The sequence below is a fragment of the Misgurnus anguillicaudatus genome, unplaced genomic scaffold, assembly GCF_027580225.2.
Source record: "Misgurnus anguillicaudatus unplaced genomic scaffold, ASM2758022v2 HiC_scaffold_33, whole genome shotgun sequence".
NCBI classification, from domain to species: domain Eukaryota; kingdom Metazoa; phylum Chordata; class Actinopteri; order Cypriniformes; family Cobitidae; genus Misgurnus; species Misgurnus anguillicaudatus.
Window position 1 is genome coordinate 1,532,816 of NW_027395283.1, and position 14,496 is coordinate 1,547,311.

The 14,496-nt window shown below is 40.1% G+C and overlaps 1 long non-coding RNA gene across 1 annotated transcript; it reads right to left on the bottom strand.

Annotated features, from left to right (window-relative positions):
* Window positions 1–12,144: 12,144 nt before the first annotated feature.
* On the bottom strand, window positions 12,145–13,310 carry LOC141363192 (uncharacterized). Its single transcript, XR_012368679.1, has 2 exons — window positions 13,043–13,310; window positions 12,145–12,586 (listed from the first exon to the last, which is right to left on the bottom strand). It is a non-coding gene; the product is annotated as an uncharacterized lncRNA (long non-coding RNA).
* Window positions 13,311–14,496: the final 1,186 nt, after the last annotated feature.

The window sequence follows — 14,496 nt, forward strand, 5'->3', positions numbered from 1 at the left end:
GAATACGCATTGATTAAACGAATGATCTGCAAAATCAGATACTTATAAGACAATACTTGCGTGAATGATTGTATTGTAGTAACCAAAGCACATTTAGCAACTAGATGTGCAGAATGAGAGAGATTCAGGCAAAGATGAAAGAAAGACAGAATCAGTGGCGGCTGGTCAATATATAGTGCAAATGAATACAAAATAAAATTGTTTAGTTGTATTATTTCACTGTTAGTCATGTTTTAAAAAATATAGTTCTTTGTGTGTGTGTGTGTGTGTGTGTGTGTGTGTGTGTGTGTGTGTGTGTGTGTGTGTGTGTGTGTGTGTGTGTGTGTGTCATGTTTGTGTGTCTGGGGCGCACCCCTAATAAGTGTCTATGTAGGTCAGTAAAAAGGGTAAAAACATGTGACCTGAGGCTGAGCTCTAATTGGCTGGTTTCGGATCTGCCTTGGGGTGCAGAACTGTGCGCCCCAAAACCCTCACACTTATGTTGTAAGCGAATCAATGTTGTTTTGTATGTCTTTGACCTCATGTGATTGGATCGTTCTCAGAGTCTCATAACCGCGTTGCAGATTGCCATGGAACTGCTAGATACAGTACTGATCAGTGAAAGCAACTGAAATACCTTGAAATGAAAGAAAATATAATTTTATGCTTACAAAATCACCCTTTACAAGAGGTTTAGTTGAAGAATAAATAAAGGATTAAGGAGCTTGGACCAGATTGAGCAGCAGAAAATGATCATGGTCGAGTTTACACTGTGTGCTTTTCCAGGAGTTATGGCAAACAAAGTTGGCCAACATTAGCTGGATGCTATAGTATGTAAGTCATCATGATATTTATTATTTTCTTTGTTTGCTGTTTCAAAGTATGCCTGATAGAGCACATTTCAGCTGCCTTTGTAGACATGATGCTCAGATAATTCTTTTTTTTCTTTGGCTTGATCAACTTCGTTGCAAAAACTGTGATTAGAAAACTTTACTGCGTGTGTGTGTGTTTGTGTGCACGCGCGTGCGTGCGTGTGTGTCAGATTGTCAGATCGTCAGATCAGGTTAACCAAAGTGTTATGGAAGAGCACTCAATCGCTATTTTGTAATTTGATTTGTTCATACTTGCCTGTTCAGCACAAAGTTTGAGTGTTTTATCGCCTCAGCTGTCTGTCATAGCGTGATCATTCATTCATCTGCTTCATGTGATGTTAAACATGTTAAACAATGCACGTGTCACAAGTGACTATCGGGGCGGAACCAAAGTTTGGAAAAATAGTTCCACCCGGACCGATTTACCCGAACACCGGCACTTCTGGGTAACCCTAGGCAACGGAATCAGCGGAAACCAGTGACAGGTGTGACTGTTGGCGTGGCGAATGCTGATTGGAGGATACAAGAGAAGAGGAAGTATAAATAGAGCAAGTGAAACACAAGGGCTGCGTCCGAAACCGCATACTGTATAGTAGGTACTGAATTAGATGAAGTACCTACTTACTTGGCGTTAAAACAGTAGGTACTGTATAGTATGAATCCTGGTAGTATGAATGAGATTCGGACGTACTACATCCGCCATGTTGCTACATCACGTGACATACGTCGTCATCACGTCATGTCATTTCAGCGCGAAAACAGCCACATGCCTCTTCTTCTTCATTGGATAACTCCTCTCTCGGGGCATCATGGGATAGTGAAGCGTCCATCGTATGCACACTGCAAAATCTAACCGGAAGTAGTAGGTCATCCGGGTACTTTTCGCACACTGTTTTTCGAATACTATGTATTCGGACATACTACTCGCCTCGCCAACTGATTTTCGCGTACTATATAGTATGAAGTAGGCGGTTTCGGACCCAGCAAAGATGTTGTTCATTGTTTTGTTCCATTGTTGGTGGATGTTGAAGCGGGCATTGTGGCAAGCGGTGTTGATGTGGTGAAGAGGACTTGAAGAGAGATCTGTTGGAGAAAAGAGGACAGAGAAACAAGTTATGGAAACAGGTTTGGAAAGAAATAAATTTAATTGAAGCGGTACATTCTCACTTGTGTGTATACATCTGCACCGAAGGCCACAGCGAAGCACGATCTCTGGCGGAGAGTTTGCACAGTTTAGTGACTTCTTGGGAGATCGCTGAAGGAAGGAGAACAACACAGAAGGGAAGAAATCACCGTCAACAGACTGTGAGTACCAGTGGCCTATTTATCTACCTTGAAAGCGTTGGAGGAACAGACAGTCACTATTTGTGAGGAGTGTGTTGTTGTGTAGTGGCCCTACCTTGGAGAACGAAGCCGGTGGGTGAGCCAGTGGATTGTAGGACATCTGGAGCGCTGTGCGGGGACCTGTGGCAGCGAATTCAAACACCTTTCCCTCCAGTAAAGTATATTGACCCAGTGTGGGGGTATGGGCCTTATTTGTCATTATACCACGGGTCTGTTGAATGCTGCATTCTGATTGGCTGAGAAATGTTCTATGGGTGTTGATTATTTTTCTGTAAATCGCATACCTAACTTGTCAAATGTCTTAAAAATAGGCACCAGAGCAATGTTTGTGGTAACCGTGGTATAAGAGGAATAATTGACTCCGTTCCTTTGAATTATTTGAAAATAATGCACACCTGCGGTGTAACGCTTCGCGTCGTGCCGCATTACCACCTTGGTGTGCATTATTTTCTTATAATTCAATGGCCCGTCGTCAATTATTCCTTACCTAACAGAAGTGTGGAGTGCCGTGGGTGCAGAGCCAGAGCTAAGAGCTATATGTACCTAAGCTGTCTTGTCATTACAGAGCTGCACGCCATTGAACCGCAGAGCCACATCAGAGCCCAAGCAAAGAGCTATATGTACTTGGACTGTCTTGTTAATGCAGAGCAGCACGCCCATTGAACCGTGGAGTCTGAGCTAAGAGCTATATGGTACCTGAACTGTCTTATCATTGCAGAGTTGCACGCCATTGAACCACAGAGTGCATCAGAGCCAGAGTCAAAAAGCTGTACGTACCTGAACTGTCCTGTTGACCGTCAAGCCATCCTAGAGTGAGTAAATGCTAAACTTACCTGAGAAATCGCAACTGTCCTGTTGACTGCCAAGCCATCCTAGAGTGAGTAAAAGTTAACCTTACCTGAGAAAACCGTAGGTCCAGTCCTGCGCGCCGAGCAAAGTCCCCATCTACGTGGTACGTATAGGGCCCTATAATTTCCGCGATCACGGAATCGCGGACGGAATCGCGGAATTGGCTAATTAACACGGAATCTAGTATTAACGCGGAATTTTGCGGAATTTGACATATTTTGAATAAAATTATGTTTTTGTGTGGGAGACGAACGTATGTCTGGGGGAAATGCAGACCGGGGGAAGTAAATCTGGGTGACACGCCCCCTCCCGTCGTTTCAGACCCCCTTTCAAAACACTGAAACCATGTGGAAGCGGCTCTCCACGACTCTGCTTTCCTCAGCGGAAAAAATTTGAAATTCGACGCTAAGCACTTAGTTCCGAGCAGGTCTCACATGACTTTTATGTGACCGGAGAACTGTTATTTTGGAAGTTTTGTCAACACACTGTTCACTGCTCTCTTTCGCTCGCACGTGCAAAGAGCTGCGTGCTCATGCTGTCCTAAGTCAGATCACTATCCTGTGTATGTTTGTAAAGTTATATGCATTTCAAGCGATTGTGTATAAAATATGGATCGCGTTCCGCTGGATTGATGTGTTTAAGGCACTTCTGAAGGCACCACTGCTTTGACACCTTGTTGTAGCCTCCTGCAACAACACTAAACAATGCATTGAATTGAGTTGTGTGTGTGTGTGTGCGCACACGCGCGCATGTGCGTGTGTATGTGCGTGTGTAAATGCATCTTTTATAGTCATTAAGTAATCCTGTTATCCAGTTTTTCCCCAAATCATTTACATTTTAATCATTAACATTAAAGGCACACTATTTTTATGACTAAAATAAAAGTAAAGGGTAAAAATATAATTGCCAAAAATTAAAACGGATAAAACGGAATTAGCAAAAATTAAAACGGATAAAACGGAATTTGGGAAAAAATAAAACGGAATTTGGGAAAAAATAAAACGGATTTTATAGGGCCCTATACGTACACAAGCCTAGGAGAGTGACGCCCTCGAGGTAACCTGAAAGGTAAAGTAGAGTGGTGGTCATTCCAGCAGCCTGCCCTCGCAACTCTTCAGTGCCAGAGAGAGGCCCTATCAAACAGTGAGTTTTTCCTCTAACCTGTTCCTTGTGTGTATGTGACTGCCGTAGATACCCGGGACGAGTTGGGACTTTAGCTGGCCGCGGACGGGGAGGAGTTGTCTCGGCGCCCTGCATAGAAGGAACAGAAGAGAGGGAATTAGTTACGACACGGGAAAAAAAACCCTTATACTTACCTGATTTCCCCCACAGGCAATTGCTGGAACAAGCCGTGGGACAGCTGGAGAACGACAGAGCAGGTAGTCGCTATAAACCCCCTACATCCTCTAATTACTGTTTATTCTGCCTCCAGGAGCAAAGGAGGGCACCACGGGTTCAAGGAACAAGGAAGGAGCTCCGCCTCCCCGGCCCCCCCCTCCTTGTTAGTAGTGCCTGGCCCGGCACTTGGCTCCTTTACCCCCGAAGAGTCTGTGGAGGACAGAAGGAGAGACCTTTTAAATGCCCCTTCCCCCTGCTTAACAGCATTTTAAATAATTTAAATAAAATTTGTTTTAATTTTACTTACCTGCTTCGTGTGATTGGTCATTGGGGTGCTTTTGGGAACCTCCTCGAGGTGGAACGTGCCGGAGGGGCATTTAGCAGCCTGCTCTGGTAACACACGTCTCTGTTCATCCGTTCTCCTCAAAAATAAATAAACAAACATGCACAGAGGTGAAAACCTATAATGAATATAGCTTAGCCCTTACAAAAATGAAATTAGTAAAATACAATTTAAAAATCATAGTTAAACCTTAGTGTAGTAAAACCCTGGTTTTGCTTATAGTAATAACTACAGAAAAAAACATGGTTACTACACTTTTACCACAAAAACATGGTTAATTTTCATAAGGAAGGTACAGTGCATCATAATGTGTGTTATTAATTGTTCAATTAACTAAATTCCATTGCAGTTCAATCATCTCCTGTATGCAGTGTTTGAATCAACAGTCAATAGCTACATATATTTTACACTGATTCTTAAGAGTCGGGACAAAACATGTCCCATTTAGAAAAGTCTAATTTATAGCAAAATTTAAGCAATTCATCATGATTGACATAATTACAAAGTTAAATTTATAGGATTTGTATATACCAATTTGATTTTTAGAATAAACTTTTTTATTTTTCGGGGGATTTTTAAAAAAATGTGTGGTCTGTGGTTAGAAGGTCCATGTTATTGCACTTGTCCTCAGCAAGAGGTGACAATATTAATCATCCCAAAAAACTTTAAAAAAGCTCTACAATTGTGAAAACATATATATCCAAGAAAAAATAAGGGGTATAAATTCAATTCAATTCAATTCAATTTTATTTATATAGCGCTTTTCACAATACTCAATTGTTTCAAAGCAGCTTTACATTAATAGAAGCAGTAAAAGCACAGAAAAATGACAGATAGCACAACATAGTACACAATAGCATAAGCTGTCAAATTTGCTGAGGCTATGACTCGACATTATGAACGAGCGTATTACTAATGTAACGTCTAGGAGAAGAAGCTAAATTAAGCCCAAGCAGGCTACCTCCCCGGGGTAAAAAACCCCCTAGGAGAAAAAAAACAAAAACCCCGGGTTGTTGAGCCGAGGAAAAAAAAAAAAAAATAAAAAGTCCTAGGAGGGAAAAACCCTTGGGAGATATATATGTATATAAACACATATAAACGGATAAGGAGATTAAGCGGGGTTTAAGCGGGTTCTGCCGGTGGTCATTGGTCAGGCATCAGCTGGGCATCACAGTGATGGACGACCAGTAGATCAGAGGTGAGTCGACTTTCACATCTACCGGAACTGGGTCTGTTTGTCCCATTGTCCTCAGGGTCGAGGACAGGACAGGGAGAGAAAAACAAAATCATATTAGCGTAGGGGCCGTTCACATGTAATGCAAGTGTCACACAGTGATGTGGTTTAATCAGCTTAGTTTCAGACAGACTAACTATTGCGGCATAATTATATTATCCACAGTTGAGGATTTTGCAAATTGGGGGCCCACTGCGACGGTATATATGGTAACTAAGGGTCACCTTCTGATTTTTAAGAGAAAGAGAAAATGAAACCTGTCGACCCGTTTGACTAAGGCCTGTGGCCCCACTGTCGTTGTTAATGCAGGTTCAGTGGCAAACGGGTCTATATTGCATGCTATTTACAAGATCATGAGAAAACGCCAACATCGCAACCTGACCATACGTGCCAACCCGTTTGACTAAGGCTGGAGGCCCCACTGTCGTCGTTAATGCAGGTTCAGTGGCAAACGGGTCTGTATGGCATACTATTCACAAGACACAAAAAAGCGCCAAAATCGCAACCCGACCATACGTGCCAACCCGTTTGACTAAGGCTGGAAGCCCCACTGTCGTCGTTAATGCAGGTTCAGTGGCAAACGGGTCTGTATGGCATAGTATTCGCAATATAAAGAAAGCGCCAAAAAGCCCAACCCAACCATACGTGCCAACCCGTTTGACTAAGGCTGGAAGCCCCACTGTCGTCGTTAATGCAGGTTCAGTGGCAAACGGGTCTGTATGGCATAGTATTCGCAATATAAAGAAAGCGCCAAAAGCCCAACCCAACCGTACGTGCCAACCCGTTTGACTAAGGCCGGATGCCCCACTGTCGTCGTTAATGCAGGTTCAGTGGCAAACGGGTTTGTATGGCATACTATTCACAAGAACACGAAAGTTCCAAAATCGCAATCCGACTATACGTTAAGATAAGGTTTTTATTTATTTATTTGGTTGGTCTGTTTTATGACCGCGAGTGCTTTGTTCCGTACAGATAACTATTTCGAGTTAAGTACTTTTACTAGACAAATTATGCGAATGCTTTGTTGAAGAGAAAAGTTTTAAGTCTAGATTTAAAATTATCGACTGTGTCTGATTCTCGGACATCGGTTGGTAAATCATTCCAGAGCTTAGGGGCCAAGTAGGAAAATGACCTTCCACTTTTAGACACTTTTGATAGTCTAGGGATAATCAAGAGACCAGAATTTTGTGACCGTAGTGTGCGTGATGGATTGTATTCTGATAGTAATTCTCTAAGGTATGAGGGTGCTAGGCCATTTAAAGCTTTGTAGGTGAGTAGTGATATTTTAAATTGTATGCGATATTTAACTGGTAGCCAGTGTAAAGATGCCAGAATTGGGCTTATGTGGTCGTACTTTTTAGATGGAGTAAGTACCCTTGCGGAAGCGTTTTGAACTAGCTGAAGCTTGTTTACTTGATTTGCATGGCATCCCCCGAGTAGCGAGTTACAATAGTCTATTCTAGAGGTCATAAAAGCATGGATAAGCTTCTCTGCGTCAGATGTAGACAGTATATGGCGTATTTTCGAGATATTTCTAAGGTGGAAGAAAGCTGTACGGCAGACGTTGGCGATATGACTATCGAAGGATAAGTTGCTGTCGAACATCACACCTAAGTTCCTTACCGTGGAAGATGGCACCACAGTGCAGCCATCTATGTGCAACGTGTAATCTGACATATTATGTTTGTAGCGATTCGGTTCAATAATAAGTATCTCTGTCTTATTGGAGTTCAGCTTAAGAAAGTTATGTGCCATCCAGTCACTAACATCGCTAAGGCAGTCTGTTAGCTTAGAAAACGTGTGTGTTTCGCTGGGATGTGAGGAGATGTAAAGCTGGGTATCATCCGCATAGCAGTGAAAACTTATGTTATGTTTCCTGATAATGTCTCCTAGAGGTAACATGTATAACGAGAACAGGATAGGACCTAAAACCGATCCCTGCGGTACACCGTATTTAACCAGGGAGTGATATGACTCTTCCTCGTTTACATAAACAAAGTGATAGCGATTGGTTAGATACGACCTAAACCATGCTAGCGCCTGACCACTGATACCAACATAGTTTTCTAGTCTATTGAGTAAGATTGTATGATCTATTGTGTCAAAGGCTGCACTAAGGTCTAATAATATAAGAATTGAGATTTCACCACGATCGGATGTTAATAGGAGGTCATTTGTAACTCTAAGCAACGCTGTCTCTGTGCTATGGTGGGGCCTGAATCCTGATTGGAACTTTTCATATGTACTATTATTTGTCAAAAATGTGCGTAACTGGCTTGCCACTACCTTTTCTAATATTTTCGAAAGAAAAGGGAGATTTGAGATTGGTCTAAAGTTATTAAGCTCTCCCTGATCAAGCTGTGGTTTTTTAATCAGAGGTTTAATAACTGCTAGTTTGAAAGATGTTGGAACGTATCCTATTTCTAGCGATGAGTTAAAGATATTTAGAACCGGGGTTGACACTACAGGAAATACCTCTTTAAGTAGTTTTGTGGGAACGGGGTCTAATATACAGGACGATGATTTGGATGACGTTACTAGTTTAGAGAGCTCTTCTATTGTAGTAGGTTTAAATGAATCAAGATGTTCGTGTGGTAGTCTAGTGTTAAGTGAACTAACGGGTAGAGTGGTGGCTGCCTGTGTAGCTACGATGTTTTCCCTTATAGCCGTAATTTTGTTAGAAAAGAAGTTCATGAAGTCGTTACTATTGTGTTGGAGTTTACTATTGGTTTCTGTTTGTTCTTTGTTTCTAGTCAGTTTTGCAACGGTGCTAAAGAGGAAACGAGGGTTATTATGATTCTCATTTATAAGCTTGCTAAGATAGGTAGATCTGGCGGTTTTAATAGCCTGTCTGTAGTGTTTAACACTATCTTTCCATGCTGCACGCCATACTTCTAATTTTGTGCTTCTATAATTTCTTTCCATTTTCCTAGTTGCCTTTTTAAGAGCTGCGGTGTGATGATCATACCATGGAGCTGGCGGCTTTTCTTTGATTCTCTTTTTTCGAATGGGAGCAACGGCATCCAATGTGTTAGAACAGACATTGTTTAGGTTTTCTATTACAATATCTAGATCATCACAGTTATCTGCATGTTTAATTTGGGACAGGTCTGGAAGAGTGCTAATAAAGCTATCTTTAGTGGTGGAAATTATTGTTCTGGCTAATCTGTAGCATGTTGTGGATTGAGTGATCCTATCTAGAAGTACAGTGTATGACACAAGGTAATGGTCAGAAACTGCATCACTCTGAGGTGATATTTTGATGTCATTAATATTAAGCCCGAGTGACAGAATTAAGTCTAATGTGTGCTTACGAGTATGCGTTGGCCCTGTCACGTTTTGTCTAATATTGAGAGAATTTAGAACATCCATAAACGCACGTCCTAATGCATCTTTATGGTTATCCACATGAATATTAAAATCACCAACGATAAGAGCTTTATCTACAGTGACTGCAAGCTCAGACAGAAAATCTGCTATTTCTTTAAGGAAATCTGCATGGTGGCCCGGAGGTCTATAGATTGTAGCTAAGGCAAAAGAGAGCTGTTTGTGGTTACGATCAGTTATTTCCATATTTAACAACATTAGTTCAAATGATTTAAATTTTAGTTCAGATTTTTGGTTTACTTTAAAAATTTTGTTGTATATTGTAGCTACACCACCCCCTCTCCCCTTTAACCTAGGTTCGTGTTTATAATAATAGTCTTGTGGGGTGGATTCGTTTAAACTAATGTAGTCGTCTGCTTTAAGCCAGGTTTCTGTTAAACAGAGTGCATCTAAGTTTTGGTCATTAATTATTTCATTAACAATAGGTTCTTTATTGGTAAGCGATCTAATGTTAAGAAGGCCGAATTTTAACATTCGAGGTTCATCTTGTAATGTATTGTTTTCTAATTTTATGTTGGTCAAATTTGTACGTGATGTGGCAAGCGGTGCTCTGTATTTGCTTGTTCGGGGAACAGATACAGTTGAAATGTGTTGATATTCTGGTAAGATCGACTCGAAGTTCTGGGATATATGTGATCTAGACATATCATGCCAGCTAACAGACGGACAGTTAAGCTGATCCGTCTGTTTCCTGACCTGGGCCCTGGATAGTCATACTATATCAGAATTAAGAATATTAATCAGATTTCTGGTAAGTATAGCACTTCCTTCTGATGTCGGATGAAGGCCATCTCGGGTTAGGAGGAATGGTCTACCCCAGAAATGCTTCCAATTGTCTATAAACCCTACATTATGCTGAGGGCACCACTTTGACATCCAGCCATTGAGAGACACTAATCTACTATGTGTTTCATCTCCCCGGTAGGCGGGGAGGGGACCAGAGCATATTACATTGTCTGACATTGTTTTTGCAATTTCACACATCTCCTTAATATTATCTTTGGTGATTTCCGACTGTCGGAGTCTGGTGTCATTTGTTCCGGCGTGAATAACAATCTTAGAAAACTTCCGTTTAGCATTAGCCAGCACTTTAAGTTTGGATCTAATGTCAGACGTTCTGGCTCCCGGTATACAGTCGACTAGGGTGTTTGGTGCCTCAATGTTAGTGTTCCTGAGTATAGAATCTCCAATGACCAGGGCACTTTTAACAGGTGTTTCAGCTAGTGTATTCCTTAGGGGATCGAATCTGTTAGAAAGTACCGTAACGTTATGGGTCTTAGATGGACGCCGTATATGACTATGCCGCCTGACAGTCACCCAGTTAGACCGCCGACTTGACTCTGATGTCGGAACCGAGCCATGTGTATTATGATAAACACTATGCGCGCTCGATACAGTATTTATAATGTTTACATTAGCATCTGATGTCGGAACACTATGTGCGCTCGATACATTGTTTGTAATGTTTACATTAGCATCTGATGTCGGAACCGAGCCATTAGTCTTTTCGCTCGATACAGTATTTACAACAGTAACATTAGCGGTTTTGCTATCCTCAACTAGCGTTCGGATGCGCGATTCTAGTTCAGCAACCTTCTCAGTTAATCTTAATACTTCAATACACTTAGTGCATGTAAACCCATCTATGCTAACGGCAGAAGCTAAACTATACATGTAGCAAGTAGTACATGTTACAATAACAAGCGGAGTCTTACCGCTTTCATGCTGGGCGATGGCGTCTTTGTTTACCCGAACGCGCTCCGCGGAGCTGCATCGCGTTGGGGGTTTGGTTGTGGTACGCCTCAGTCGCCTGCGAACGTCTGGGTCCAGGGTGATGTTGGGCATGCTGAATCTGCGAAGGCCGGGCAGCGGCTCCTCCACAGCTTCCCGATCGCTTCCATGTTGGGCAATGGCGTCTCCGTTCACTCGCTTACGGTCCGTAAAGCTGCATCGCGTGGAGCACTCGTTTGTCGCATTCCTCGGTCGCTTGTGGACGTCCGGAGACATGGTGAAGTGGGCGCTGTAGCTCGCGTTGGATCTGCTCAAACCGATCAACTCCTTCGCAGCTTCCCGCTCAGGCGAGGACAGGTCAGAAAAGCATATATCAGATGAATCCGCCATTAGATCGGAAAATGCTAGCTTCAGTCGGCAGCGTTTGTTGAAGCTAGCGGGCTATATGCTAACACTGTGGGTGTTTATTAGTGATAAATAGTTTCACGTGGTAGTAATGCTCAATAATCCTCACGGTAAAGTATTCCTAGGTAAAACTTAATATATAAATAGGAATAAGATAGTAAAAAAGGCTTTTAGATGAAGAACTCGACGGAGCTCCGATGCACGATCTGTTCATATAAAAACAATGCATGAAGTGAACATCAAACAATATTTTCCATAAAAATCTACCTATTAAAGTTGCGTCCTCAGTTTCTGTCAACTCCGTCAGATTTTTTTTATATAAAGCTATTTAAATCAGGAAATTCAGGTCAGCTATATCCCTGAGGACCCATTTTCATCTCCCTGCCTGTGGTGAATGCAGCACTGCCACACATTCTCTGTTATGTTTACATTTGTTATATATTTTAGACAAACAATGTCAATATTCCTATGGTCACAGCTGTACCATGTCAATGTAACCCCTGTCTCAGGGCTTATCTAAATCTAAATGTCTGTTCCTCTAAGTTCGTTCAAGGAGCTTTTAGGGCACGTGTCAATCAAGTCAAGTACTCTGATTCTCAAAGAACATGTGAAAACACCATGAATGGAAATATATATAAAAAAAATCAATGGCACACACGAAGAACAATTAGCCAGGAATATATATATATTGTGGCAATATAGGTGAATGGTTTCCCCTTTTTTTCTTCTGGCACTTCAAAAAACACTCAAGTAATGAAAATAAATTGACAATTAGATTGAAACAAATATAAACAGTACAATTATAACCCAAGTATTTCAAAAAGCATATCCCCAATATTTAAATGTTCAGTTTTTCCTTCTCCTTTGGATACAGGGGAATATGTAAGGAAAAAAATGTCTCAGTCCCGGGCAATGTGTATGAAATAATGTCTCAGTCCTACCGCTTCCCAGAAATAACACTCCAGGTTCTCAAGAACAGAAGAACAAGAGCGGAAGAGTTGAAACACAGGGCAAAATGACAAAGAGATATCCAGAAGAATCCACTCAGATGATTCAGGGGTCAATCACATCCTCCAACAATTTGTCCAGGAACCAAAAACCAGTCTGCACAACATACATTGTAAATTGATTAAATCAACACATTATAACACTTAAACCATCCCTAAAAAGAGAGATTACATGTCTTTAACTATAATGTCTTTTTCCCTTTTTCCTTCTTTGATAAAGTTTATAAAACAAAACCTTATCTTTTAACAATCTTTAACAGTTTGGACACTGCTAACACACTTTTACATCATTTAAATTAGCACAGTTTCATTTTATACTTTAGCAAGTACATCCTACATGTGAAATTAACAACAACAACATGAGCATTGCACGAGGCTTCACACGATTAGCAAAACTAGCATCGTGATGCTACATGGCTCATCTTAGCATATTTAACTCTTCACATTAACAATTTAAGCACATTTTTGTTGACATTTATACATTCTGACTGGTTTTGCTCAAATAATAACACGATATGACGAAAAAATAATCATGTACATAAAATACACTCACCAGAATGTCTCAGTAAACAATCACAGAAAGCAACAAGTGCTTTTCGACTTCAGCACTCTTCCACAGTTTTTCAATTCAACTTCACAGCAAGCATGTAAAACAATAAACCAGCTATTCAACTTAAATTTGCAATATACAAGCTCATTTTAATCGAACAAGTCAGCATTACTCACATTGCATGCGTTCTCTCCCTGCTGTTTACACATACACTCTGCCTTCCAGCGTGCACGCACTCTCTGCGCAAGCTCACACTTAAAGGGGCAGTACACATTTTTAAAGTAGTGCTTACAAGTGTTTGTTTGGGATAAAAATTAAAGGGGTTACATCAACACCATCTTTCTGTTAAGATACTTTTTTAAAACCATAGTGGATTGAATTTAAGCATTTTAGTGAGGTTATTGGGACAGCTAGCAACTGAGGAAAAAGTACCTAGCTGCAGTGTACAATACATGTTTTGGAGGGAAAATACATGCCCTTATGTCAACTCCGTCAGACGTCAACTCAAGCTGATGGAGTTGACAAATCCATCATTAACCTCTTAATGTGGGATTATAATATTATTTGTGAATATAGGGAAGGATTAAACCGTTATTTCAGGGTTTTATTTACACATAAATGCACATATAGCATGAATTACATTATTTAACCATACGCATCTGACTTGTAAAGAATAGGCAGGCAGTGGTCTGCTTGTCATTGTGTAACATGTAACTTTATATATATATACACACATATATATACACACTCACCAGCCACTTTATTATGTACACCTTACTAGTACTGAGTTGGATCCCCTTTTGCTTTCAGAACTGCCTTAATCCTTCGTGGCACAGATTCAACAAGGTACTGCCCTTATGCAACAAAAATATATTTCTCAATATATTACATGACAATATATTTAATGTGTCTCCATATATTGTGAAATTTACATAGTAAAATATATCATGATATATTATATAAAAATATATTATATATATGTAAGTGATATATTGCAATATATTATACAATACTGCAATTATTGCCGTTTTCATATATTGATTAAATACATCTCATTATACTATTTAATATATCCCATAATATATTGGAAATATATGAAGTAATATATTGATGCATATATTCTAAATGTATGTAATATATTGAAGTATACATTGGCAATATAGTAATATGTTGATACATATATTTTAAATGTATGTAATATATTGATACATATATTCTATATGTATGTAATATATTGCAGTATATATTGACAATATATGGAGTAATATGTTGATACATATATTATATATATATGTAATATATTGCAGTATATATTGGCAATATATGTAGTAATATGTTGATAAATATATTCTATATGTATGTAATATATTGCAGTATATATTGGCAATGTATGGAGTAATATGTTGATAAATATACTCTTAATGTATGTAATATATTGCAGTATATATTGGCAATAT